Source organism: Bos grunniens, chromosome 18 (genome assembly GCF_055505025.1).
Source record: "Bos grunniens cultivar Pamir isolate PY7600 chromosome 18, Bosgru_T2T1.0, whole genome shotgun sequence".
Taxonomy (NCBI): domain Eukaryota; kingdom Metazoa; phylum Chordata; class Mammalia; order Artiodactyla; family Bovidae; genus Bos; species Bos grunniens.
In genome coordinates, this window is record NC_141182.1 from 59093664 (window position 1) to 59118014 (window position 24351).

The following is a 24351-nucleotide window of genomic DNA, read 5'->3' on the forward strand; positions in this document are numbered from 1 at the left end:
TGGTGTAGCAGAGTTTTATTAAAGTATGAAATGGGACAGAGAAAGCTTCTGACATAAACATCAGAAGGGGGATGGAGAATGCACCCCCCCCCCCCCCGCTAGTCTTAGCAAGGGAGCTATATACTTTCTCAATTAGTTATTACAGCAAGTCAAGAGAATGTCTCAAGGTTGTAAAGGTTTTATGAGACCCATGCCCAGAATTTACATTTCAAGATGCCAGGATTAATCAGAAGGTTCTCAAGAAGGAGAAACATGTCCTCAAGCAGGATTCATTGTTGTTATATTATCTTCAGTTCAGTTCAGTCGCTCAGTCGAGTCCGACTCTTTGCGACCCCATGAATTGCAGCACACCAGACCTCCCTGTCCATCACCAACTCCCGGAGTTCACTCAAACTCATGTCCATCGAGTCGGTGATGCCATCCAGCCATCTCATCCTCTGTCGTCCCCTTCTCCTCCTGCCCCCAATCCCTCCCATCATCAGAGTCTTTTCCAGTGAGTCAACTTGAAAGGTTCTTGTTGAATCAGGCAAAGACACTGGGATTCTTAGCCCCCAGAGGAGAATTCAATCTGGGGCCAGAGACGAGGCTTGATCGCTCAGAGCTTTTGTGTAATAAAGTTTTATTAAAGTATAAAGGAGATAGAGAAAGCTTCTGACATAGGCATCAGAAGGGGGCAGAAAGAGTACCCCCCTCTTAGTCTTCAGCTGGATGTTATATATCACTAGCAGTCTGTTAATGAAAGAAAGGAATGTCTTAAAATTCAGAATGGCACCAGGCCCCTCACTCATAAGATGTATTTCGGGATAATCTTGGCAGCAAATTGTTTATCCTGGGCCATCAAATGATTAACTTGAATCTTGAAGAAAGGCAGACCACCATACAAATAGTTTTATTTACATAGATTAGGGGAACAATATCTGAGTATAACATACTGGTATGTCAAGTAGGTTCTGAGCCAAGAGGCTGAAGGGACTTGAAGACAGAGTTTGGGGTAAAAGCATAGTCCATTAACATAACTTAAGACAAACATTTCCGTAAGAAAAAGGCATTGGTTATCTCTAGGTTTGAGAATAGTTCACTTCAGGTGAAACCAGGTGTCATTATGGCAACACAGTATTTTAAGAGAAACCTCCTTTTAAATTTGTATAGAGAAGGAAAAAATATCACTAGTTTGTTTCCTCCTGCCGCTTAAGAGAGAGAAAAATGTCTGACACTTGCAGGCTATTTCCTCCGTTTGGAGACCCCTGGCCTTCCTGCCTGTTACCCTCTTATTCCCCCCTTTTCTTTTAGGAGAATTATGTTGCCTAGGGAAAAGGGGCATCTTTTTTGTTCCATAACTGCTTCGGAGCTGACAAGGGGCATTGTCCCTAAATTGGTGAGGCAACATATTCTCCTAATCCTCATATTGAGGATATCTGATCCAGGGGCCCCAAGTAGTAGTTGGAGGAAGCTGTAGCAGTAGCAGGAGTTTGAGCAACCATTTGTAACTTAAAAGCTTTTATGTGGCTAGAAACAAATCTAGTTACACAGTTACAGATGTAAGGCAACATAGTCATTAAAACAAGTTAAAACCAAAATTTAAATTCACATTATGTGTATAGTTAAAGTGAAATGTGTTGCACTAGTTCATTTTAGGGTTGGTAGATGTCATCAGATGAAGAAGAGGTATCGCATGTGATTATTGTTGAAGGTATTTAGAGACTTGGAGAAAGTCTTTTCTTTTAAGTGGAGATGTCCACCATGGGAAACCTCCCACTGATGAAGAGGGGAGTGTTCTACAGACCCAGCAGTTAGACCGATTGTGGAATGCAGGGTAGGAGTGAGCCCAGAAGAAGGCATTGTCTTGAGGATCAAACGGTACACTCAGGATTTCTGGAGTCAGCAGAAGTAGGCTCACCTAGGTTATCAGGCCCATCTGAAAAGTACAAAGTCAGAGTACAGAAAGTAAAGATATAAACAGATGTCACTTAGTTTTGGTCATGGTATCACCTCTTGAGTGTGATGTACCCACGAATCAATTTCTGGCACTTTGACAGCTGTGGGAGAAGAAAGAATAACCTGGTAAGGGCCTTCCCAGAGGGGCTCGAGGGATGGGCCTCCAGATCCCAATGTTTTTATGAGGACCTCAGTTTTTGGCTCAAATAGAGGCTTGTTTGACTCAGAGGTGGGGTCAGGAGTTGTCTCCCAGAGTTCTGTTAATGCCTGTTGAAAAGCTGAGAGCTGAGTTACATAACTAGTTAATACCAAGGCTTTAGGGTCTATAACAATGTCTGTGCGTAAGAAAGGCCTTTCATAAATATATTTAAAGGGGGACAGTCCCTCTTTTTTAGGGACAGTTCGAGCCCTCATTAAAGCTATGGGTAGGACTTTAATCCAATTGTCCTGCGTCTCTTGGGTTAATTTGCGCAGATGTCTTTTGATAATGTCATTAGCTTTTTCAACCTTTCCTGAGGATTGGGGTCTCCAGGAACAGTGTAAGTGATATTTTATTCCTAGAGCTTTAGATACCCCCTGAGTTACAGCAGCTTTAAAGGCAGAGCCATTGTCACTCTGAAGGCTCCGTGGCAGCCCAGACCTGGGGATAATTTTATGGATTAAAATCTTTATAACCTCCTTAGCCTGTTCACTACAACAGGGAAAAGCCTCAATCCATCCAGTAAAAGTATCTACCCAAACTTGTAAGCAAGAATATCTATTAGCTTTTGGCATATGAGTAAAATCAATTTCGCAGTCCTCTCCACTTCGTTGTAATCCAGATTTTGCTAGCTTTTTAGTCTTTGGGTTATTTTTCTGACAAACCTCACACCTTTTGATAATATTTTTTAAAGTTTTCATTACATTTTAACCTTCACACAAACGAGAAGCCATTTGGTAAGTACTGTCTGCACCCAAATGAAAGCTTTGATGTAAGCCCTTAAGAATTTTTCCACTGAGCGTTTTCAGGAATTATTAATTGTCCATCTTCGGACTGTAACCATCCTTTATCAGTAATCTTTGTTCCTCGTTTCTCATATCTTTCTAATTTTTCCTCAGTATATTGTGGTTTTTCCTGTTCCACAGGACCTGTCCAAATCAAAGGCGTCTGCAGTGAAGGGGTTTCATAAAGTGTCGCTCTTCTGGCTTGGCAGTCAGCCAGCTGATTACCTTCGGCTACTTCCATCCCTGCTGTCCCCTTTGCAATGTTTAACAGCTACTTCTTTAGGACAATATATAGCAGTTAAAAGTCTTTCGACCTCTCTGAAATGTTTAATAGGTTCTCCTGTTGCTGTTTTAAACTGTCTTTCTTTCCATATTGCAGCATGAGCATGTAAAGTCAAATAAGCATACTTAGAATCAGTGTAGATATTTACCCACTGCCCTTTGCTTAACTCTAGAGCTCTGGTCAGGGCCACAAGCTCCACTAACTGAGCACTGGTTTCCTGGGGGAGAGATTTTGTTTCTGAAACCTATTCAACAGTCACCAAGGCGTAACCTGCTTTACGCTTTCCATCCCGGACAAAAGAACTGCCATCTGTAAATATTTCCATGTCAGGATTGTCTAATGGGGCATCCATTAGATCTTCCCGAGCTGCATAGTTTAAAGTTGGGAATTGGGAACAATCGTGATCAGGTGTTGCATTTTCCTTCTCAGGAAGGAAAGTGGCAGGATCACAAACTTTAAGCTTAGTTATGGGTCCTTCTAACAAGAGTGACTGATATTTAAGAAGCCTACTGTCTGTCATCCAAATATTAACCTTAGTATTTAAGATTCCACTCACATCATGGGAAGTCAGTACAGTAAGGTTTTGTCCATTAATTATTTTTAAAGCTTCAGGTGTTAATAAAGCCGCTGCCCCAATTACTCTTAGGCAGTGGGGCCACCCACGTGAACTTACATCTAATTTTCTGCTTAGATAAGCAATAGGTTGCTGGTGAGGCCCTCAGGGTTGTGTCAAAACTCCCAAGGCCATACTTTTTCTTTCAGTGACAAACAAATTAAATTGTGACCCTGTGGGCAAGCTCAGAGCTGGAGCTTGCAAGAGAGCAGTCTGAAGAACCTTAAAAGCCTTTTGAGTTTCTGGAGACCAAACCAGTTTGTCAGTTTGGGCCTGCTGAGTTTTAGCTATAAGTTTATGTAAAGGCTGGGCAAGTTCTCCATAACCCAGAATCCAAATATGACAGTAACCTGTGATTCCCCAAAATCCTCTCAATTGTCTTAAAGTCATGGGTAGGGGATGATTTACTATAGGTTTAATTCTCTCAGGGCCTATGGCCCTAGTCCCTTCTGATATGATTAGGCCCAGATATCTAACAGATAGTTGACAAAGCTGAGCCTTTTCTCTTGATGCCTTGTAACCACAGCCTGCCAGAAAGTTTAAGAAATCTTCTGAGGCTCGCGAACAAGCTTCCTCTGTCTCAGCACAGAGGGAAATATAATCTACATATTGTAACACCACCGCTTCAGAGCTATTGAAGTTTTGTAGATCCCGTGACAAACTTTGTCCAAATAAGTGGGGACTGTCACGAAATCCCTGGGGCAAAACTGTCCAGGTTAACTGAGAAGCTGGCTGTGTAGGGTCTTCAAAAGCAAATAGAAATTGACTTTCTTCTGCCAAAGGCACTGAATAGAAGGCATCTTTTAAATCAACTACTGAGAAATATTTGGCTCATTCAGGAATTTCAGACAATAGAGTATAAGGATTAGGCACCACGGGGTGTAAAGGAACTACAACCTCATTTATTATTCGTAAATCTTGAACTAGTCTCCATTTACCATTTGATTTCTTTATACCCAAAATAGGAGTGTTGTAAGGACTGTTACAGAGAACTAATAGTCCGTGCTCCTTTAAATTTTTGATGATGGGTTTTAACCCTTCCTTAACCTCACGTTTTTCAGTGGATACTGCTTCTTATGTGGAAATAAGTGCGGTTCTTTGAGCTTGACAACTACAGGAATAGCATTTTGTGCTCGACCCACAGATTTTCCATCAGCCCATACTCTAGGATTTATATTTTGTTCAACTAAAGGGAGAGAAAGGGAGGGCTCCATAATCAGGAAAACAGAGGCATGGACCTTGTTTAGTATATCCCTCCCCAAAAGGGGTGAGGGAGATTCTGGCACGATCAGAAACTCGTGTGAAAATAGAATCCCAGTTGCAAAATAAAGAATAACTGAAATAATACCTTTTGGCTCGTCCAGACAGTCCCATTATGTAAGCAGATCGGGAAGAAAGTGGGCCAGGGGCTTCAGTAAGCACAGAGTAAGTTGCCGCAGTATCTAAAAGGAAATCGACGGATCGGCCCCCCACAATTATTAATACCCGGAGTTCCTCAGGTGTAATTAGGACGGGAGCTTGTGTGGGGACCCCCAGGCACCTTCAGTCCTGATTGTCTTGAGAGTCCGGCCCCGGAGACCTAGGCTTTTGAGGGCAGTCTCTCTTCCAGTGTGGTCCTTTGTAGACCGGACATAGAGCCGGGGTGGCTTAGATGCCTGAGGCGGCTTACATGCCTGAGGGCAATCCCGCTTGAGGTGCCCCTCCTTTCCACAGTAATAGCAAGCCCATCCCTTTTTACCTGGGCATTTTTTTCAGGCTGTTTAAGAACGATTTTCATAGCCATGGTGAAGGCTTCCGCCTTTTCCTTTGTCTTTTTTTGCCTTTCTTTCTTTCCCTGATATTCCCTACCATAATAGACTGTCTGAGCCAGTTGTAACAGAGTATCTAAAGACTGATTTGGTCTATACGCCCGTTTTAATAGCTTACGGCGGATATCTGGAGCCAACTGAGTGAGAAAGCTATCTTTTAAGATCACTTTTTCCTAGTTCCTTACAGAACCAGTCTAATTGTAAAACAGTATTATACTTAAGAGACCTTCCAACTGGCCACCGTTCGCCGTCCTCCAATGGATACCGTGGCCATGCAGTATCACATAGGAAGACCAGGTGTGTCTTCTTTAAGCCCTGGGGATCAAATCTATCCCAGTTTTTCAGGATACAGTTCAAAGGAGTGAGGCTGGAATTGTTAGCTCCCGTCTGTAAGAGAGAAAAAAAGCAACCAGCGCCATTTTTTCTACTGGAGGCGTCCCTCCGTGCGCTAGATGGGGGTGTAGACAGACTTTACACCAAAAGCTTTTCCTTCCTGGTCGGATTTAGTCTGTCCCTTACCGACGTAGGCGCTGTCCGCGTCCCTCCCGGTTCTACAACCGAGATGGGGTGGGGATGTACCAGGGGTAGATCTGATAGCATCCCTACTTGACGTCCAGCTCTTCACCTTTAACCTTGCTTGCCTCTGATGTCACCAGGGGTGAATCAGAGTAACCTTCCGGAATGTCTCCCAAGCTAAGACCTGAGTGCCTGTGCACGACCTTGAGCATATTCCTGACCACAATAAGACTGATACGAACATGAAGTTGAGATGTTCTTACCAAGCATCACCACACCAATATAAGAGCCTCCATCTGGTCCACTAAGAGCCAGCGTTACCAAAGGGAAAAAAAACCATTGCAGTCCCAATCTGAGTAACCTTTAACCTTAGAGATGTTCTTGGAGCTAGAGCTCCATCTAGCTTCCGAACTTTTGATTCCTAGCGAGGCTAGGCGCTTTCTTGACTACCAATCTAAGTTTGGGACCTAAGCCACAGTACACAGTAACAGTATAGATCACCAGTCCCTTGAAAGTCTATGATCTGATAGATTAGGTTAGTACTTCTAATTCCCAAGGAGTTATGAAACGGTCAAAGAGACGGAAAAGTTTGACCGAGAAGGGAGAGTTCGGTCCACACGCGTTGTCCATTTCTGGTCAGTTTCTGAACATTGGGTGCCTCTTGGCATTGGCAGGTCGGTATAAACCCCCGACAGGTTTCTGCCATAAGCCGTATGAGATCACCGTGGAACCGCAGAGTAGGGCTCCTCACTTGCTTCGCGCAGGGCATGTCATTCATTCACACAAGCACACCGTAGCGTTAGTAAAGCACACCAGAAAACGTGTTCGCTAAGAGAACAAAGAACTAGAGCTCCAAGCGTCCTTACCTTGTCCTGAAGGATCCCGGACGAGCCCCCAAGATGAAAGGTTATTGTTGAATCACGCAAAGACACCGAGATTCTTGGCCCCCAGAGGAGAAGAATTCAATCCGGGGCCAGAGATGAGGCTTGATCGCTCAGAGCTTTTGTGTAATAAAGTTTTATTAAAGTATAAAGGAGATAGAGAAAGCTTCTGATATAGGCATCAGAAGTGGGCAGAAAGAGTAACCCCCTGCTAGTCTTCAGCTGGATGTTATATATCACTAGCAGTCTGTTAATGAAAGAAAGGAATGTCTTAAAATTCAGAATGGCACCAGGCCCCTCCCACGTAAGATGTATTTTGGGATAATCTTGGCAGCAAATGGTTTATCCTGGGCCATAAAATAATTAACTTGAATCTTGAAGAAGGGCAGACCACCATACAAATAGTTTTATTTACATAGATTAGGGGAACAATACCTGAGTAAAACATACTGGTTTGTCAAGTAGGTTCTGAGCCAAGAGGCAGAACCGACTAGAAGACAGAGTTTGGGGGTAAATGCATAGCACATTAGCATAGCTTAAGACAAACATTTCCATAAGAAAAAGGCATTGGTTATCACTAGGTTTGAGAATAGTTCACTTCAGGTGAAACCAGGTGTCATTATGGCCACACAGTATTTTAAGAGAAACCTCCTTTTAAATTTGTATAGAGAAGGAAAAAATATCACTAGTTTGTTTCCTCCTGCTGCTTAAGAGAGAGAAAAATGTCTGACACTTGCAGGCTATTTCCTCCCTTTGGAGACCCCTGGCCTTCCTGCCTGTTACCCTCTCAAACTCTTTGCACGTGGTGGCCAAAGTATTGGAGTTTCAGCCTCAGCTGAAGCTTTAAGTTTTACCTGAGCTGTGTTACAGAAGGTAACTTAGTGCTGTCAAGGTAACAGGCCCCGCCCCCTTCGCGGCCCGCTCCTCCCACGAACTCTGCGCGCAGCCGGTGCTCGTCCCCGCCCCCGATCGGAAGCCTCAGCTCAGCTCTAATACCAAAACCCCTTTCACACAGAGCCGGAAGTTGGAGAGCGCGGACCCGAGGTCCCTGAGCTGCGCCTAAGCTTCCTTCTAGAGTAAGTTTGAAGAGCACGCCACCCCTCAAATCCACACCTCCGACCCCGCTCACTCGTCCTCATGGTGTGCGACTGCCAGCGACCTGAAAACCGTGGCACCCGGTGCTCAGCACCGAAAAAACGCTGCCGCTGCCGTTGGCGGCCCAGTTATCTTTTCGTTTGGGTTTTAAGTGTTGCTGAGGCGGTTTCGGCTCTCGGTCCGCGTAGGCACCGCCTCTGGCGACATTTTCCGGCTTAAAACCCTTTTTTACCTCTGGCCTCGCCAAGTAAAGCCCTCTCTCGCGAGTTGGAGTCGCGCCCGCCGCGTCGTCTTCTCGACCGCTAGAGGCAGAGCCCAGATAGGCCGCGCGCCCTCTCCCCGGTCCCGGGATTCCGGAGAGTCCGTCTCGCTCCTGAGCCCCGTCCCTCCCAGCCCGTCTGTCCTCGCGTCTCCTGAGGCCGGTCCTTCTGCCCCGCAGCAGCCCCCTTTCCTGTCAGCCCGTCCCCTCACCCCCCGTAGGGTAGGTGACCTGGGCCAGCCATGTGACAGCCAGTGCTGTTCCATGCCCAATTCATCTCGGTCGGAAAAGGTGATCTTCCGGTCCGGGGACGTCTCGTTCTGTCGCCCACTCAGTAAATTCAGGAGGCAGGAGGATCAGAAGCAGAGTCAGAAGGACTGAGAGAAATAACTGCAACTGAGGAGAAAAGCATCAGGGAGAACCAGTGGGAACACTGAGAATGGCTGAGGGACTTGCAAAGGGATAGTCATGTCAAAGAGGTTAAGCCTTGAAAATAGCCAAGTGAGTAAAATAGAGAAGTATTAATAAATTAGAAAGCCAGATCTCCAGGGATTGGAAAACAGCGTAGGGAGAACTGCCCTGTATCAGTGATGAGAGCGGGGAGGCGAAGGGCGATGAGGACATCAGAGGTGGAGAGTCCCTAATTGGGTTTTGGCCGGGTTTGAGTCCAGGCCTCTTGGGTTACAGTCCGGGGTTGTGTTTTCACCCGGATGGAGTCCCGCCACAAGGGTTCACGTCTCAATCCGAGGTGGCCGGTTTTATGGTGCTGGCAGAGAAAGAGGTAAGAAGCAGAGGAAGAAAGGGGCTGGAAGGAAGCATAGCCACATGGCCTGCCAGAGAGTGGGGAGGAAGGGAGAGTCACAGCGAGAGAAGGGGAGTAATCTGGAGCGCAGAGAGGGAGCCGAAATGGGGGAAGAAAGAGGCAGACATAGGTATGGATTTTTGAAAGACTCAGGAAGGTTGGAGAGAGAGAGCATTTCGAGGGGGAACGAATTGCAGCAGCCTGGGACAGGATACGTGTGAGGGAGGAAATAGGACAGGAACAGCAGGAGAGCAGAGGGGGAGAAAAAGAGACCTAGATGAAACAGGTAGATAGGTGAACAGAGGGGTAAGCTCGATCCAGGTGTGGCCAGTTGTTTGGATACAGATGATTTTTTTAGTTATACAGAGGAGGCTGAGAATTTCAAAACTCCTGTCTATAAGGCTTGTGCCTTTTTTTTTTTTATTACTTGTGGCAGAAGATAACTTTCATTTGCAAACCCTGTTGAGCCTGGGGCAGTGGCTTGATTCACTGAGTTGTGAGTGACCCCCTTCCCTTGTCCTATCGTAAGATAGAGATCAGGGAAGAAGAGACCTGGGGCAAGAAATGACTGACTCTAGAGTGTCACCCTGTGGTAACTTTTTTTTTGTTTTTAATTAATTTTTTGGCTGTGTGTCTTCGGTTCTGTGCCCTGGGCTCAGGAGTTGAGGCTCCCAGGTTCTAAAGCACAGGCTCAGTAGTTGTGCACAGGCTTAGTTGCTTGTACTTGTGGGATCTTCCTGAACCAGGGATAGAACCCATGTCCCCTGCATTGTCAGGCAGATTCTTATCCACTGTATCATTATTGGGTAGCGTTTTTAAGGGGACACTTTTTTTTTTAAACGGATTCACATTTTCTCCTTTCTTTATGTATGGTGCTTTTTGTAGCTTGGAATAGGTCTTAATTCATTCAGTTTCTGTAATCATTTTTAACTTTAGAAATAACCTTTGTTAGTTTCCAGTATTCGACTTGTATCATCCTTTTCTAAATATGATTATTCTCCACATTTTTTAAAACTTTGACACCAGAATTTTAGATTAAAAATATTTCACAGTTTTTTTTTTCCAACTTTTTTTCAGATTCATTCCTTGCCTGAGTGCTTTCTTCCCTTCATCTCATAAATTTGAAATTTTCTTTGGTAAGTAGTAAATCATCTTAGACTATTTTGTGGCATACTTAGCAAAAATGTCACCTCGTTTATCAGTTCTAATGAGGTAGATGAACCTAGAGCCTATTATACAGAGTGAAATAAGTCAGAAAGAGAAAGAGAAATACTGTATATTAATGCATATATATGGAATTTAGAAAGATGGTACCAGTGACCCTACATGCAGGGCAACAAAGGGAGACACAGATGTAAAGAACAGACTTTTGGACTCAGTGGGAGAAGGTGAGGGTGGGATGATTTGAGAGAATAGCATTGAAACATGTAAATTACCATATGTAAGATAGAATGATCAGTGCAAGTTCAATGCGCGAAGCAGGGCACCCAAAGCCAGTGCTCTGGAACAACCCAGAGAGATCTGGTAAGGAGGGAGGTGGGAGAGGGTTCAGAATGGGGGGACTGCTGCTGCTGCTATGTCGTGTCAGTCGTGTCCAACTCTGTGGGACCCCATAGACGGCAGCCCAACAGGCTCCTCTGACCCTGGGATTCTCCAGGCAAGAACACTGGAGTGCGTTGCCGTTTCGTTTTCCAATGCATGAACGTGAAAAGGGAAAGTGAAGTCGCTCAGTCGTGTCCGACTCTTAGATTCTTAGCGACCCCATGGACAGCAGCCTACCAGGCTCCACCATCCATGGGATTTTCTAGGCAAGAGTACTGGAGTGGGTGCCATTATAGTCAGTAGTAGTCTGTAAATGAAGGAAAGGAATGTTTTAAAACTCAGAATGGCACCAGGCCCCTGGTCCATAAGATGCATTTTGGGATAATCTTGGCACCAGATGATTCATCCCAGGCCATAAAATGATTAACTTGAATCTTGTAGAAGGCCAGATTACCATACAAATAGTTTTGTTTACATAGATTAGGGGAACAGTATCTGAGTACAACATACTGGTTTGTGAAGTAGGTTCTGAGCCATTAGGCAGAACCAACTTGAAGACAGAGTCTGGGGTAAATGCATAGTCTATTAACATAGCTTAAGACAAACATTTCCATAAAAAACATGCATTGGTTTACTCAAAGTTTGAGAATAGTTAACTTCAGGTGAAACCAGGTGTCATTATGGCAACACAGTATTTTAAGAGAAACCTCCTTTTAAATTTGTATAGAGAAGGAAAAAAATACCGCTAGTTTGTTTCCTCCTTCCACTTAAGAGAGATAAAAATGTTTGACACTTGCAGCCTATTTCCTCCATTTGGAGACCCCTGGCCTTCCTGCCTGTTACCGTCTCATTGCCCCCTTTTCTTTTAGAAGAATTATGTTGCCTAGGGAAAAGGGGCATCGTTCTCGTTCCATAACTGCTTTCGAGCTGACAAGGGGCATTGTCCCTAAATTGGTGGGGCAACATATTCTCCTAACCCTCGTACTGAAGATGTCTGATCCAGGGGCCCCAAATAATAGTTGGAAGAAGCTGCAGCAGTAGCAGGAGTTTGAGCAACTATTGCAGGAAGGGGGACCCCTGCCAGGGCCTGAAACTGGGCTCTTGTCTAACACTCGGAAATGAATTGTCCGAGGAGACACGTGTGCTGACAAAGCAAGAGATTTTATTGGGAAAGGGCACCCGCGTGTAGAGCAGTAGGGAAAGGGAACCCAGGAGAACTGCTCTGCCACGTGGCTCCGAGTCTCGGGTTTTATGGTGATGAGATTAGTTTCCGGGTGGTCTTTAGCCAATCATTCTAATTCAGAGTCTTTCCTGGTGGCACATGCATCGCTCAGCCAAGATGGATGCTAGCAAGAGGGATTCTGGGAAGTGGACAGACACTCCGTGTCTCCTTTCAACCTTTCCCGAACTCTTCAGGTTGGTGGTGGCTCATTAGTTCCATATTCCTTATCAGGATCTCCTGTCATAAAACAACTCATGCAAATGGTTACTATGGTGCCTGGCCAGGGTGGGCGGTTTCAATCAGTGTGCTTCCCCTAACACAACCATTTGTCACTTAAAAGCTTTCATGCAACTAGAAACAAATCCAGTTACACAGTTACAGATGCAGGGAGCAAACAGCAAAAACAAAACAATCAGAATTATTGTAAGTCAGATAGTTTTCCACCATGGGGCACTAGTTACCATCTCCCAAAATGAGGCAATTGAGGCTTCAGGAATATCCATAGCCCCAATCATCTTGTTCATGTGTTCAGTAAAATGAGTAACATTAGTGCTCCTATCAGGTATATATGTACAGCATTGGGTATGAATAATGGCACAAGTTCCTCCTTGTGCAGCTGTCAGAATATCTAAAGCCAATCTGTTTTGTAAAACCACCTTTCTAATTAGTGCTTATTCAGCATTAAGAGCTGAAATAGCTTTTTGAGAATCTTGTAATGCCTGTTGAGTAAAGTTAGTCAAAGCATCCACTCGTAGCATAACATCTGTAGTTCCCAAAGAGGGAACAAAGACTTCAGCCAAATAATCATACCAGTGAAATACAGACCTTGCCCACCGAGTTTTAAGGTGGTGTAAATTAGCAGGCTTTTCTGGAAGCTCTGAAAATATAAAGCTGTGAGTAAAGGCTAGACCCAGGGTGCATCTCCCTATCCAACCAGGGGGAAGCCATGCCCATAGGTAAGAGCCACATATCCAATAGGTCCCTTTTGGAGCAAGCCACCTGACTGAGATATCCAGTCCCAATTAGTGCCTGGCCAGACAAAGGGAGGACCTGAATTGGGGTTGGAAAACAGGGGAATGATTATGTTGCATATTCCCTGAGGCAAAAATCCCAATTGTTTCCAATCATTGTAATTAAGTTGTTGGCTAACTTTTGGGGATGGCTCTGTTTGTTCCCAGCATATAGGGGCAGTAGATACTTGATGTCCTTTTTCAGGAGTTAGCCATATAACCTCATCCCATATTTGATAAACATCAGGTAAAAAACCATTAGATCCAGACCCATTTGTGTTATGTGTAGCACAATAGTCATTAAACCGAGACAATGTATAATCAAAATTAAACGTCATGTTATGTCCATAGTTAAAGTACAAAGTGTTGCACCAGTCCATTTTAGGGTTGGTAGATGTCATCAGATGAAGAAGAGGCATGACATATGATTGTTGTCAAAAGTATTCACAGACTTGGAGAAAGTCTTTTTCTTGAAGTGAGATGTCCACCACAGGAAGCCTTTCACTGATGAAGAGGGGAGCGCTCCGCAGACCCAGCAGTTAGACCAATGTGGAATGCAGCCTAGGGGTGAGCCCAGGACAGGTAGGCATTGTCTTGAGGATCAAACGGCACACTCAGGATTTTTGGAGTCAGCAGAAGTAGGCTTACATAGATTACAGGCCTATCTGAAAAGTACAAAGTCAGAGCATAGAAAGTAAAGACATAAAATGAAGTCACTTAGTTCTGGTCAGGGTGCCATCTCTTAACTCAAGTGTGATGTAACCACGAATCAATTCCTGGCACTTTGACAGCTGTGGGAGAAGAAAGAATAACCTGGTAAGGGCCTTCCCAGAGGGGCTCGAGGAATGGGACCCCAGATCCCAATGTTTTTATGAGGACCTTGGTTCCTGGCTCAAATAGAGGCTTGCTTGACTCAGAGCCTGGGTCAGGAGTTGTCTCCCAGAGTTCTGTTAATGCCTGTTGAAAAGCTGAGAGCTGAGTTACATAACTAGTTAATTCCAAGGCTTCAGGGTCTATAACGATGTCTGTGCACAAGAAAAGCCTTCCATAAATAGATTCAAAGGGGGACAGTCCCTCCTTTTTGGCGGCAGTTCGAGCCCTCCCTAAAGCTATGGGTAGGACTTTAATCCAATTGTCCTCCATCTCTTGAGTTAATTTGCAGAGATGTCTTTTGATAATGTCATTAGCTTTTTCAAACTTTCCTGAAGATTGGGGTTTCCCAATCTTCATTTATCACTGTAAGTGATATTTTATTCCTAGAGCTTTAGATACCCCCTGAGTTACAGCAGCTTTAAATGCGGAGCCATTGTCACTCTGAAGGCTCCTTGGCAGCCCAAACCTGGGGATAATTTCATGGATTAAAATCTTTAGAACTTCCTTAGCCTGCTTACTACGACAGGGAAAAGCCTCAGTCCATCCAGTAAAAGTATCTACCCAAACTTGTAAGCAAGAATATCAAATAGCTTTTGGCATATGAGTAAAATCAATTTCCCAGGCCTCTCCAGGATACTTTCCACTTTGTTGTAATCCAGATATTGCTAGGTTCTCAGTCTTCGGGTTATTTTTCTGACAAACCTCACACATTTTGATACGTTCTTTAAAGTTTTCATTACGTTTTTACTTTCAAACAAACACGAAGCCATTTGGTAAGTACTCTGTGCACCCAAATGAAAACTCTGGTGTAAACCCTTTAAGAATTTTCCATTGAGCATTTTCAGGAATTATTAATCGTCCATCCTCAGACTGTAACCATCCGTTATCTGTAATCTTACTTCCTCTTTTCTCATATCTTTCTAATTCTTCCTCAGTATATTGTGGTTTTTCCTGTTCCACAGGACCTGTCCAGATCAAAGGCCTCTGCAGTGAAGGGGTTTCCTAAAGTGCTGCTTTTCTGGCTTGGCAGTCAGCCTGCTGATTACCTTCAGCTGCTTTACTCCCATCCCTGCTGTGCCCTTTGCAATGCATAACAGCTTCTTCTTTAGGACAATATATAGCAGTTAATAGGTTCTCCTCTTGCTGTTTTAAACTTTCGTTCCATATTGCAGCATGAGCATATAAAGTCAAATAAGCATACTTAAAATCCATGTAGATATTTACTAGCTGCCCTTTGCTTAACTCTACAGCTCGGGTCAGAGCCACAAGCTCTGCTAACTGAGCACTGGTTCCCTGGGGGTGAGATTTTGTTTCTGAAACCTATTCAGCAGTCACCAAGGTGTAACCTGCTTTATGCTTTCCATCCCAAACAAAAGAGCTGCCATCTGTAAATATTTCCATGTCAGGATTGTCTAATGGGGTATCCATTAGATCCTCCCAAGCTGCATAGTTTAAAGTTAGAAATTGGGAACAGTCGTGATCAGGTGTTTCATTTTCCTTCTCAGGAAGGAACGTGGCAGGATTTAAATTTCCACAAACTTTCAGCTTAGTTACTGGTCCTTCTAACAACAATGACTGATATTTAAAAGTCTACTGTCTGCCATCCAAATATTAACCTTAGAATTTAAGATTCCATTCACATCATGAGAAGTCAGTACAGTAAGATTTTGTCCATTAATTATTTTTAAAGCTTCAGGTGCTAATAAAGCCGCTGCCCCAATTACTCTTAGGCAGTGGGGCGACCCAAATGAAATTACATCTGATTTTCTGCGTAGATAAGCAATAGGTTGCTGGTGTGGGCCTTGGGCTTGTGTCAAAATTCCCAAGGCCATACCTTTTCTTTCAGTGAGAAATTAAATCCTGACCCTGTGGGCAAGCTCAAAGTGGGAGCTTGCAGGAGGGCAGTCTGAAGAACCTTAAAAGCCTTTTGAGTATCTGGAGACCAAACCAGTTTGTCTGTTGGGGCCTGCTGAGTTTCAGCTCTAAGTTTATATAAAGGTCAGGCAAGTTCCCCATAACCCGGAATCCAAATACGACAGTAGTCTGTGATTCCCAGAAATCTTCGCAATTGTCTTAAAGTCATAGGTAGGGGATGATTTAGTATGGGTTTAATTTTCAGGGCCTATGGCCCTAATCCCTTCTGATATGATTAGGCCCAGATATCTAACCGATGGTTGACAAAGCTGAGCCTTTTCTCTTGATGCCTTATAACTGCAGCCTGCCAGAAAGTTTAAGAAATCTTCTGAGGCTCTTGAACAAGCTTATTCTGTCTCAGCACAGAGCAAAATATCATCAACATATTGTAACACCACCACTTCAGAGCTATTAAAGTTTTGTAGATCCCGTGACAAACTTTGTCCAAATAAGTGAGGACTGTCACGAAATCCCTGGGGCAAAACTGTCCAGATTAACTGAGAAGCTGGCTGCGTAGGGTCTTCAAAGGCAAATAGAAATTGACTTTCTTCCGCCAAAGGCACAGCATAGAAAGCATCTTTTAAATCAACTACTGAGAAATATTTGGCTCATTCAGGAATTTCAGACAATAGAGTATAAGGATTAGGCACCACAGGGTGTAAAGGAATTACAGCCTCATTTATTATTCGTAAATCTTAAACTAGTCTCCATTTACCATTTGATTTCTTTATACCCAAAATAGGAGTGTTGCATGGAGTGTTACAGGGAACTAATAGTCCCCGCACCTTTAAATTTTCGATGATGGGTTTTAACCCTTCCTTAACCTCAGGTTTCAGTGGATACTGCTGCTTATGTGGAAGTAAGTGCTGGTCTTTGAGCTTGACAACTACAGGAATAGCATTTTGTGCTCGACCCACAGATTTTCCATCAGCCCATACTCTAGGATTTATATTTTGTTCAACTAAAGGGAGAGAAAGGGAGGGCTCCATAATCAGGAAAACAGAGGCATGGACCTTGTTCTGTGTCAGTTCAGTTCAGCTGCTCAGTCGTGTCTTACTCTTTGCGACCCCATGAATCGCAGTACGCCAGGCCTCCCTGTCCATCACCAACTCCCAGAGTTCACTCAGACTCATGTCCATCGAGTCAGTGATGACATCCAGTCATCTCATCCTGTTGTCCCCTTCTCCTTCTGCCCCCAATCCCTCCCAGCATCAGAGTCTTTTCCAATGAGTCAACTCTTCGCATCAGGTGGCCAAAGTACTGGAGTTTCAGCTTTAGCATCATTCCTTCCAAAGAAATCCCGGGGCTGATCTCCTTCAGAATGGACTGGTTGGATCTCCTTGCAATCCAAGGGACTCTCAAGAGTCTTCTCTAACACCACAGTTCAAAAGCATCAATTCTTCGGCACTCACCCTTCTTCATAGTCCAACTCTCACACCCATACATGACCACAGGAAAAACCATAGCCTTGACTAGACGGACCTTTGTTGGCAAAGTAATATCTCTGCTTTTGAATATGCTGTCTAGGTTGGTCATAACTTTCCTTCCAAGGAGTAAGCGTCTTTTAATTTCATGGCTGCAGTCACCATCTGCAGTGATTTTGGAGCCCAAAAAATAAAGTCCGACACTGTTTCCACTGTTTCCCCATCTATTTCCCATGAAGTGATGGAACCGGATGCCATGATTTTCATTTTCTGAATGTTGAGCTTTAAGCCAACTTTTTCACTCTCCACTTACACTTTCATCAAGAGGCTTTTTAGTTCTTCTTCACTTTCTGCCATAAGGGTGATGTCATCTGCATATCTGAAGTTATTGATACTTCTCCCAGCAATCTTGATTCCAGCTTTTGCTTCTTCCAGCCCAGCGTTTCTCATGATGTACTCTGCATGACATACTCCTTTTCCTATTTGGAACCAGTCTGTTGTTCCATGTCCAGTTCTAACTGTTGCTTCCTGACCTGCATATAGATTTCTTAAGAGTCAGGTCAGGTGATCTGGTATGCCCATCTCTTTCAGAATTTTCCACAGTTGATTGTGACCCACACAGTCAAAGGCTTTCGCATAGTCAGTTAAGCAGAAATAGATGTTTTTCTGGAACTCTCTTGCTTTTTTGATGATCCAGCGGATGTTGGCAATTTGATCTCTGTTCCTCTGCCTTTTCTAAAACCAGCTTGAACATCAAAAAGTTCACAGTTCACATATTGCTGAACCCTGGCTTGGAGAATTTTGAGCATTACTTTACTAGCGTGTGAGATGAGTGAAATTGTGCGGTAGTTTGAGCGTTCTTTGGCATTGCCTTTCTTTGAGATCGGAATGCAAACTGATCAGTATATTCCTCCCCAAAGGGGTGATGGAGACTCTGGCACAATCAGAAACTCGAATGAAAATAGCACAGAATCTCAGTTACAGCATAAAGAATAACTGAAATAATACCCTTTGGCTCGTCCAGACAGTCCCATTACAGAAGTGGATTGGGAAGGAAGTGGGCCAGGGGATTCAGTAAGCACGGGGTAAGTTGTCCCAGTATCTAAAAGGAAATCGACAGATTGGCCCCCCACAGTTATTAATACTTGGGGTTCCTCAGGTGTAATTAGGATGGGAGCTTGTGTGGGGACCCCTGGGCACCTTCAGTCCTGGTTGTCTTGAGAGTGTGACCCCAGGTATCATTATGACAACACAGTATTTTAAGAGAAACCTCCTTTTAAGTTTGTATAGAGAAGGAAAAAAATATCGCTAGTTTGTTTCCTCCTGCCACTTAAGAGAGATAAAAATGTCTGACACTTGCAGCCTATTTCCTCCATTTGGAGACCCCCTGGCCTTCCTGCCTGTTACCCTCTCAACATCGTGTAATAAAACAGACATATTTTCAACTGTGGTTTTACCAAAGACATGAATTGTGTGTATGTTGTTATGTGTGCACACACAAATGGATATTTCTGGTCTTAGCTCTTTACCAGAGAATAACGGAGGTATGACATTAGATCTTATGAAATTAAAGGCATTTCTTTGAGAAATGGGGGGAAAAAAGAACATTTAACATGATAAAACCAACAAAATAAAATGCTTCTACCGGCATCCAGCTTCAGCAGCCAGGGATTCAACCTGAAGGGGTGAGCGGTGTCAGCACGAAACGAGACAGCCTCTCAGTTTTCTTGGACTGCCTATTTATTTCAAGCTTATGATTCTTTTTTATACTTTTACAAAAACATTAGGTCAGGGGTTTGACATTTTCAGTTCCCCCTGACCCAGATTTGTTGTCTCCATAAATCATTGTTGCCCCTCAAAAGGAGTTCTTGCCTCAGAGATTCTCTTATTTACTTCTTCTCTTGTGTCCTTGTGAATACGTTGTAACTCATGCTAATGTCTGGGCTGCATACCACATCCCTCAGTTTATTTCTTATCTTTCTAAGTCCTGTTTGCCCCTAGTATCCTGGCTCACTATTTCTTAGAAAGGGCTTCTAGCTGTTAATATCTCTAAAGTCCCTAAACTCTATAAGCTATAATAGAATATGCTAAGATTACAACATGCCTTAAGTCTTTAGCTTCTAACTATTTTAAATATTCCTAAGCGCTAAATTCAGCAAACTCCTTTGCCAAAAACACTTTCCTTACAAATAGGCTTCAGATAGCAATCACTCTTTGGTAAAACTCCTTGAACAAATGTCAATGATTAACTTTATGAATTATTCGCTGAGCACAGCTGCAGAAGGCTTTGTGCCTTCTCATGCAGTACTCTTGCCTGGAAAATCCATGGACAGAGGAGCCTGGTAGGCTGCAGTCCATGGGGTCGCTAAGAGTCGGACACGACTGAGCGACTTCACTTTCACTTTTCTCTTTCATGCATTAGAGAAGGAAATGGCAACCCACTCCAGTATTCTTGCCTCTAGAATCCCAGGGACTGCAGAGCCTGGTGGGCTGCCATCTATGGGGTGACACAGAGTCGGACACAACTGAAGCGACTTAGCATTAGAATGCTCCTCTCAAGAACAGTAAGCACCTTAATATTCTTTTCTGTCAACTCAGCCAAGGAAAGGAAAAAGCAAGTCAGAATCACAAAGCCTAACCTCTTCATCTGGGTTCTGTGCCTGCGGGGCAAAGAGAAGGGGTTGTGGCCATGCCTCCATTTTGTCAGTAATGCTTAACGCGGCTCCCAACATGCTTCATTCTTTCCTTTCAAAAAAAGAAAAACAAAACAAAACACCTAGTTTAACTGGTTAGTTTAGTGGTCTGTTTTCTCCATTTTCTATGATCAGTGAAAAAAAAAAAGTGAGCTGTGTGGTGATATGAAGATGTTTCCCTCAGGTCCCTTTTTGACTTTTCTGTGCAAATGAGGAAGGATGGACTGGATTGACTTGGAACCTTCCAACAGAGCCTCTCTATTCATAATGAAAAAGATTGCTCAGATCCTATTTCTAAGCTGACCCGTTACACTGTTTTTTGTACCAGTGGATATATATTTGCAATTCTTTATTTTAAAAATATTTTACTGCAGTCTTATAATAAAGAATTACCTGCTTGGTATCATTTGACCCAATCTTGAAAGAAAAGTTTCTTTTGCTCAGATACATGACAGATGTTCATGGTCTTAAATGGGATGGGCAGTAAGGACAAACTTGGCCCCCTTGCCCTTCAGCCTCCCATTTCATTATTCAGTTATACCCAGTTGTCTTCACTCAGCTCAGACCTTCTCATAAACGGCTTCTCTCTGGGCCTGAGGGAGCCCACTTGTAACATGCAGATGAGAGACTAGACCGGAAACTCTGAGCGTGAGCAACACTGACCCCTGAAATGATTAGCCAAATTGGCTGTGTGTCTGTGTGTGGCAGTTCTGGTTTGGAGGGAGTTTCTGGTGGTAATTCGAATTTTAAATAGATCCCAATCCTCCCTCAGTGAAAAACGAAAAGGAAAACTGTAAGATGGAGGCAGGATCACAGGCTCAGAATTAGATGACTTCTATGAATAAGGCTAAATCTGAAGGGAGTTTTTTTTTTTTTTTTAACGTCCTGACATTCAGACCTCCACTGGCTTTCATTTGTTCTTGGGACAAAAGCTTACTCCTTGCTGTGGCTCCACAACCCTCTGTCAAGCTCAGGGCCCTGTCAGTGTCTCCAGCCTCATCCCGGGAGCTGACCCTTTGCTCATGGTTCAGCCTGTCCTGGTCTCATTTACCTTTTCTCTGTTTCTAAATACCAAAACCATTTCTGTCTGGCATCATAGTTCCTTTTCTCACCTTCAGGTCACCCTGGCTCAGGCCCTTTGTCACCCTTCAAGTTTAGGCTCAGAGAGGTCTCCCCATCCCCTCCTAACAGTCTCTCTCATGTTACCCAGGTTTATTGCCTCTGTATCAGTTGCCATCAGCAGAAATTAAGGCCCTTCTTCATGGGTTATTTTGAGTCCTTCCTGGTTCCCCTCTTTTTAGGGCTGATAGTGTTCTTCTTCTTCCCAGTGTGGCTGCAGTACCTGATACTGGAAATGTCTTTAGATGACTGGACTATGGGTCGAGCTGAATAATCCTCAGGGAAGACCAAGAGAACAGGGCAGGTGATGAAGATGTTTCCCATGTTCTGGACATTTCAGCTATAATGTCTCCAGGTGGTGGCAGACTTTCCCAAGAGGGCCAGTCTCATGGTGTCCAACAGAGTGTCCACAGAGCCCACAATGAGCCTCTGACCCTCTTGTACAAACACAAAGCATTCCAAGCCCTGATAACTCATGCATGAGGCAAAATACAAAAGAGGACACCCAAGGATCCACAGACACAAGACACCATATTTTCATTTACAGTGAGTGATCCAGGTCAAACATCAAAATCTCCAAAGACTATGAAAACGACGGATCATTCCAATGATGCACATGGCCCACACATCTTGTGATCCCCTTTGCCAAGAAATCCCTGTGTGCTTTAGTCTTGCTTAGTTCAGTCATGCAGGGAGGAGAGATAGACAAATGGGGAAAGTGGAGGGAGCCTGGTGGGGTCTGCAGGAGGCTTGGAGCAGTATTTGGGGGCATCAAGGTGAGCCCAGTGAATGGAGCATGCACCCATCCCAAGTGTAGTTGCAGGGACAAGGCAGGTGTGGATCTGTTGGAAAATAGTGTCTCAGTTCAGGTTGCAGAACCTGGAAGTGGGTTTGTTGGAAAGCCCGCATGGAATGGTTTGAGGTTCCAATGCCTTAGCTCGTGTTCCTGGGACAGCAGTGCTGAGGCTGACACTTGCCTGCGCAGGTTTGATTTGACAACTTGTGACCACACGTGAGCAGCAACGAAGGACGTGGAATTCAGCCAAGAGAAGTCTTTTCCACTGTTAGAACTGTGGCCTGGGCTGAGCCCGCAGATACCTGTGTGTGCAGGAGGATGGGAGCCTTGGGCTTGAGGGGCTGGTTCTAGCAGGTGCCCCCAGCATCCACTCACTCCCTGGCTTTTGTTGGCTCTTTTAGCAGGCAGGCACCATAGAGTAACAGGGAACATCTCAGGTCATTTTTTGCATCAACTTTGGTATCATTGTGTACTTGGGGTTGCCGGTGAAGAAAGCTTCATGTGCATTTGGGAAGATGCCAAGAGAATCTGGAGTGTTTCCTTGGAAGATGCTGAGGTCTCAGTGGGCCATGTGCATCATTGGAATGATCCGTCGTTTTCATAGTCTTTGGAGATTTTGATGTTTGACCTGGATCACTCACTGTAAATGAAAATATGGTGTCTTGTGTCTGTGGATCCTTGGGTGTCCTCTTTTGTATTTTGCCTCATGCATGAGTTATCAGGGCTTGGAATGCTTTGTGTTTGTACAAGAGGGTCAGAGGCTCATTGTGGGCTCTGTGGACACTCTGTTGGACACCATGAAAGTTTGTAAGTTTGTTTGAGTCCCGCCGGGAAAATAGGAGTACTAAGGTTAAGATCACAGAATGCTTGTTATAAGGTGGTCCTGCTCGATAGCGATCTCTGGGCCCAACCTGAGAAGAGTCATAAAGTCCTGTGATGTAGGGGAGGATGGCTCCAAAAAATCAGAGGGCAGTGATGCCACAGTGATCTGCAGCCTGGAGGCTTGTCCTCTAGAAGATGCAGCTGCAACTGTCTTGCTGCCAGGCTGTGTTCTCTGTTATCCACTACTGTCCCTCCCCTAGTAAGCACACATACAGGCACAGTACAGAAAACACGGAATCTTAACTGCACTGTTGGTGGTAATGTAAATGGTACTGCTATGTGGGAAAATAAAATGGAAGTTCCTTAACAAATTAATATAGAACAGGCCTGCTGCTGCTGCTAAGTGGCTTCAGTCGTGTCCGACTCTGTCCGACCCCATAGGCAGAAACCCACTAGGCTCCCCCGACCCTGGGATTCTCCAGGCAAGAACACTGGAGTGGGTTGCCATTTCCTTCTCCAATGCATGAAAGTGAAGAGCGAAAGTGAAGTCGCTCAGTCCTGCCCGACTCTTAGCAACCCCATGGACTGCAGCCTACCAGGCTCCTCCATTCATGGGATTTTCCAGGCAAGAGTACTGGAGTGGGGTGCCACTGCCTTCTCCATTAGAACAGGCCTACAGGCCTACAGTCAATCAAACCCATTTCTGACAGATATCCAAAGGAAAAGCAATCAGTTTTTCAGGGATATGTCCACAGTCCCATGAGTGTGACTGGATTTACAGTAGCCAAGGCATAGACATAGCCCAGATGTCTCTTGACGAACGAATAGGTTACAAAAGTGTGGTATAGAAATATTTATTATATATTGTATATTCATGAACTATTTTTTCTCTGTATATAAATATAAAAATCAAGGATCCTGCATTTATGCCAGAATGAATGAACCTAGAGAACATTATGCCAAGTTAAATAAGCCTCACAAAGGAGGACAGACACTATGTGGATACTAGAATTGTCAAACTCATAGAGCCATCGAGTAATAAGGCTATTACCGGGAGCTGGGTGGAAGGGGAAATGGGGCACTGGTAGTCAAAGAGTAGAGATTTTCAATTGTAAAATAAGTAAGGTCTGGGGATCTGAGGTACTGCATGCTGCCTGTAGTGTTTCTATATCCTTGAAATTCGCCCAGAGAGAAATAATACAGTGTACTCATAGGTGGATGTGTAACTTACTCGAGTATAATAATTATTCAGTGTACGAGTCTATGACATGATCACTTTGTACACAGTACATTTATACCATTTTTGTTAGTTACACCTTAGTAAGGCTGGGAAAGAAAAAGAGAGTTGGGGGGTGCTTTTCTCCTCTGAATGGTGCTCAGTCCGGGCTTCACGTTTCATTGATGACACATTTTGCATACACATGTGCCAGAGTCCAGCTCTAGCAGCCAGGGAATCAGCCTGAAGAGATGAGCAGTGTCGGCGGAGGATGATGCAGCCTCTGACTCAAGGTACGGGACTGCATGTTTATTTCAAGCTTCAGGTTCTCTTTTATACTTTGACAAAAGCATTAAGTCAGAGGTTTGGCATTTTCAGTTCCCCTCACCCAGATTTATTGTCTCCATAAAACATTGTTGCCCTTCAAACAGAGTTTCTGCTTCAGCGATTCTCTCAGAATCCTGTTTAACTTGTGATTACATTGTAACTCATGCTTATGTCTGGGCTGCATACCACATTCCTCAGTTTATTTCTTATCTTTCTA

General features: G+C 44.1%; 1 protein-coding gene and 1 long non-coding RNA gene across 5 annotated transcripts in view; one reads left to right on the plus strand and one right to left on the minus strand.

The window, feature by feature from the left end:
- Positions 1-872: 872 nt before the first annotated feature.
- On the minus strand, positions 873-7893 carry LOC147354438 (uncharacterized). Of its 4 annotated transcripts, none has more exons than XR_015146405.1 (4): positions 7006-7893; positions 5850-6010; positions 5164-5257; positions 873-1915 (listed from the first exon to the last, which is right to left on the minus strand). It is a non-coding gene; the product is annotated as an uncharacterized LOC147354438 (long non-coding RNA). The 4 variants fall into 4 exon arrangements; XR_015146404.1 differs by having other exon boundaries at positions 5356-6010; XR_015146407.1 differs by lacking the exon at positions 7006-7893 and adding an exon at positions 6403-6945 and having other exon boundaries at positions 5356-6010.
- A 136-nt stretch (positions 7894-8029) lies between these two features.
- LOC147354439 (uncharacterized) overlaps positions 8030-24351 on the plus strand; it is a 31953-nt gene continuing 15631 nt past the window's right edge. Inside the window, 3 exon segments of the mRNA XM_086354078.1 lie at positions 8030-8096; positions 10254-10312; positions 24022-24100. The gene's annotated coding sequence lies outside the window, so the exon portion shown is untranslated.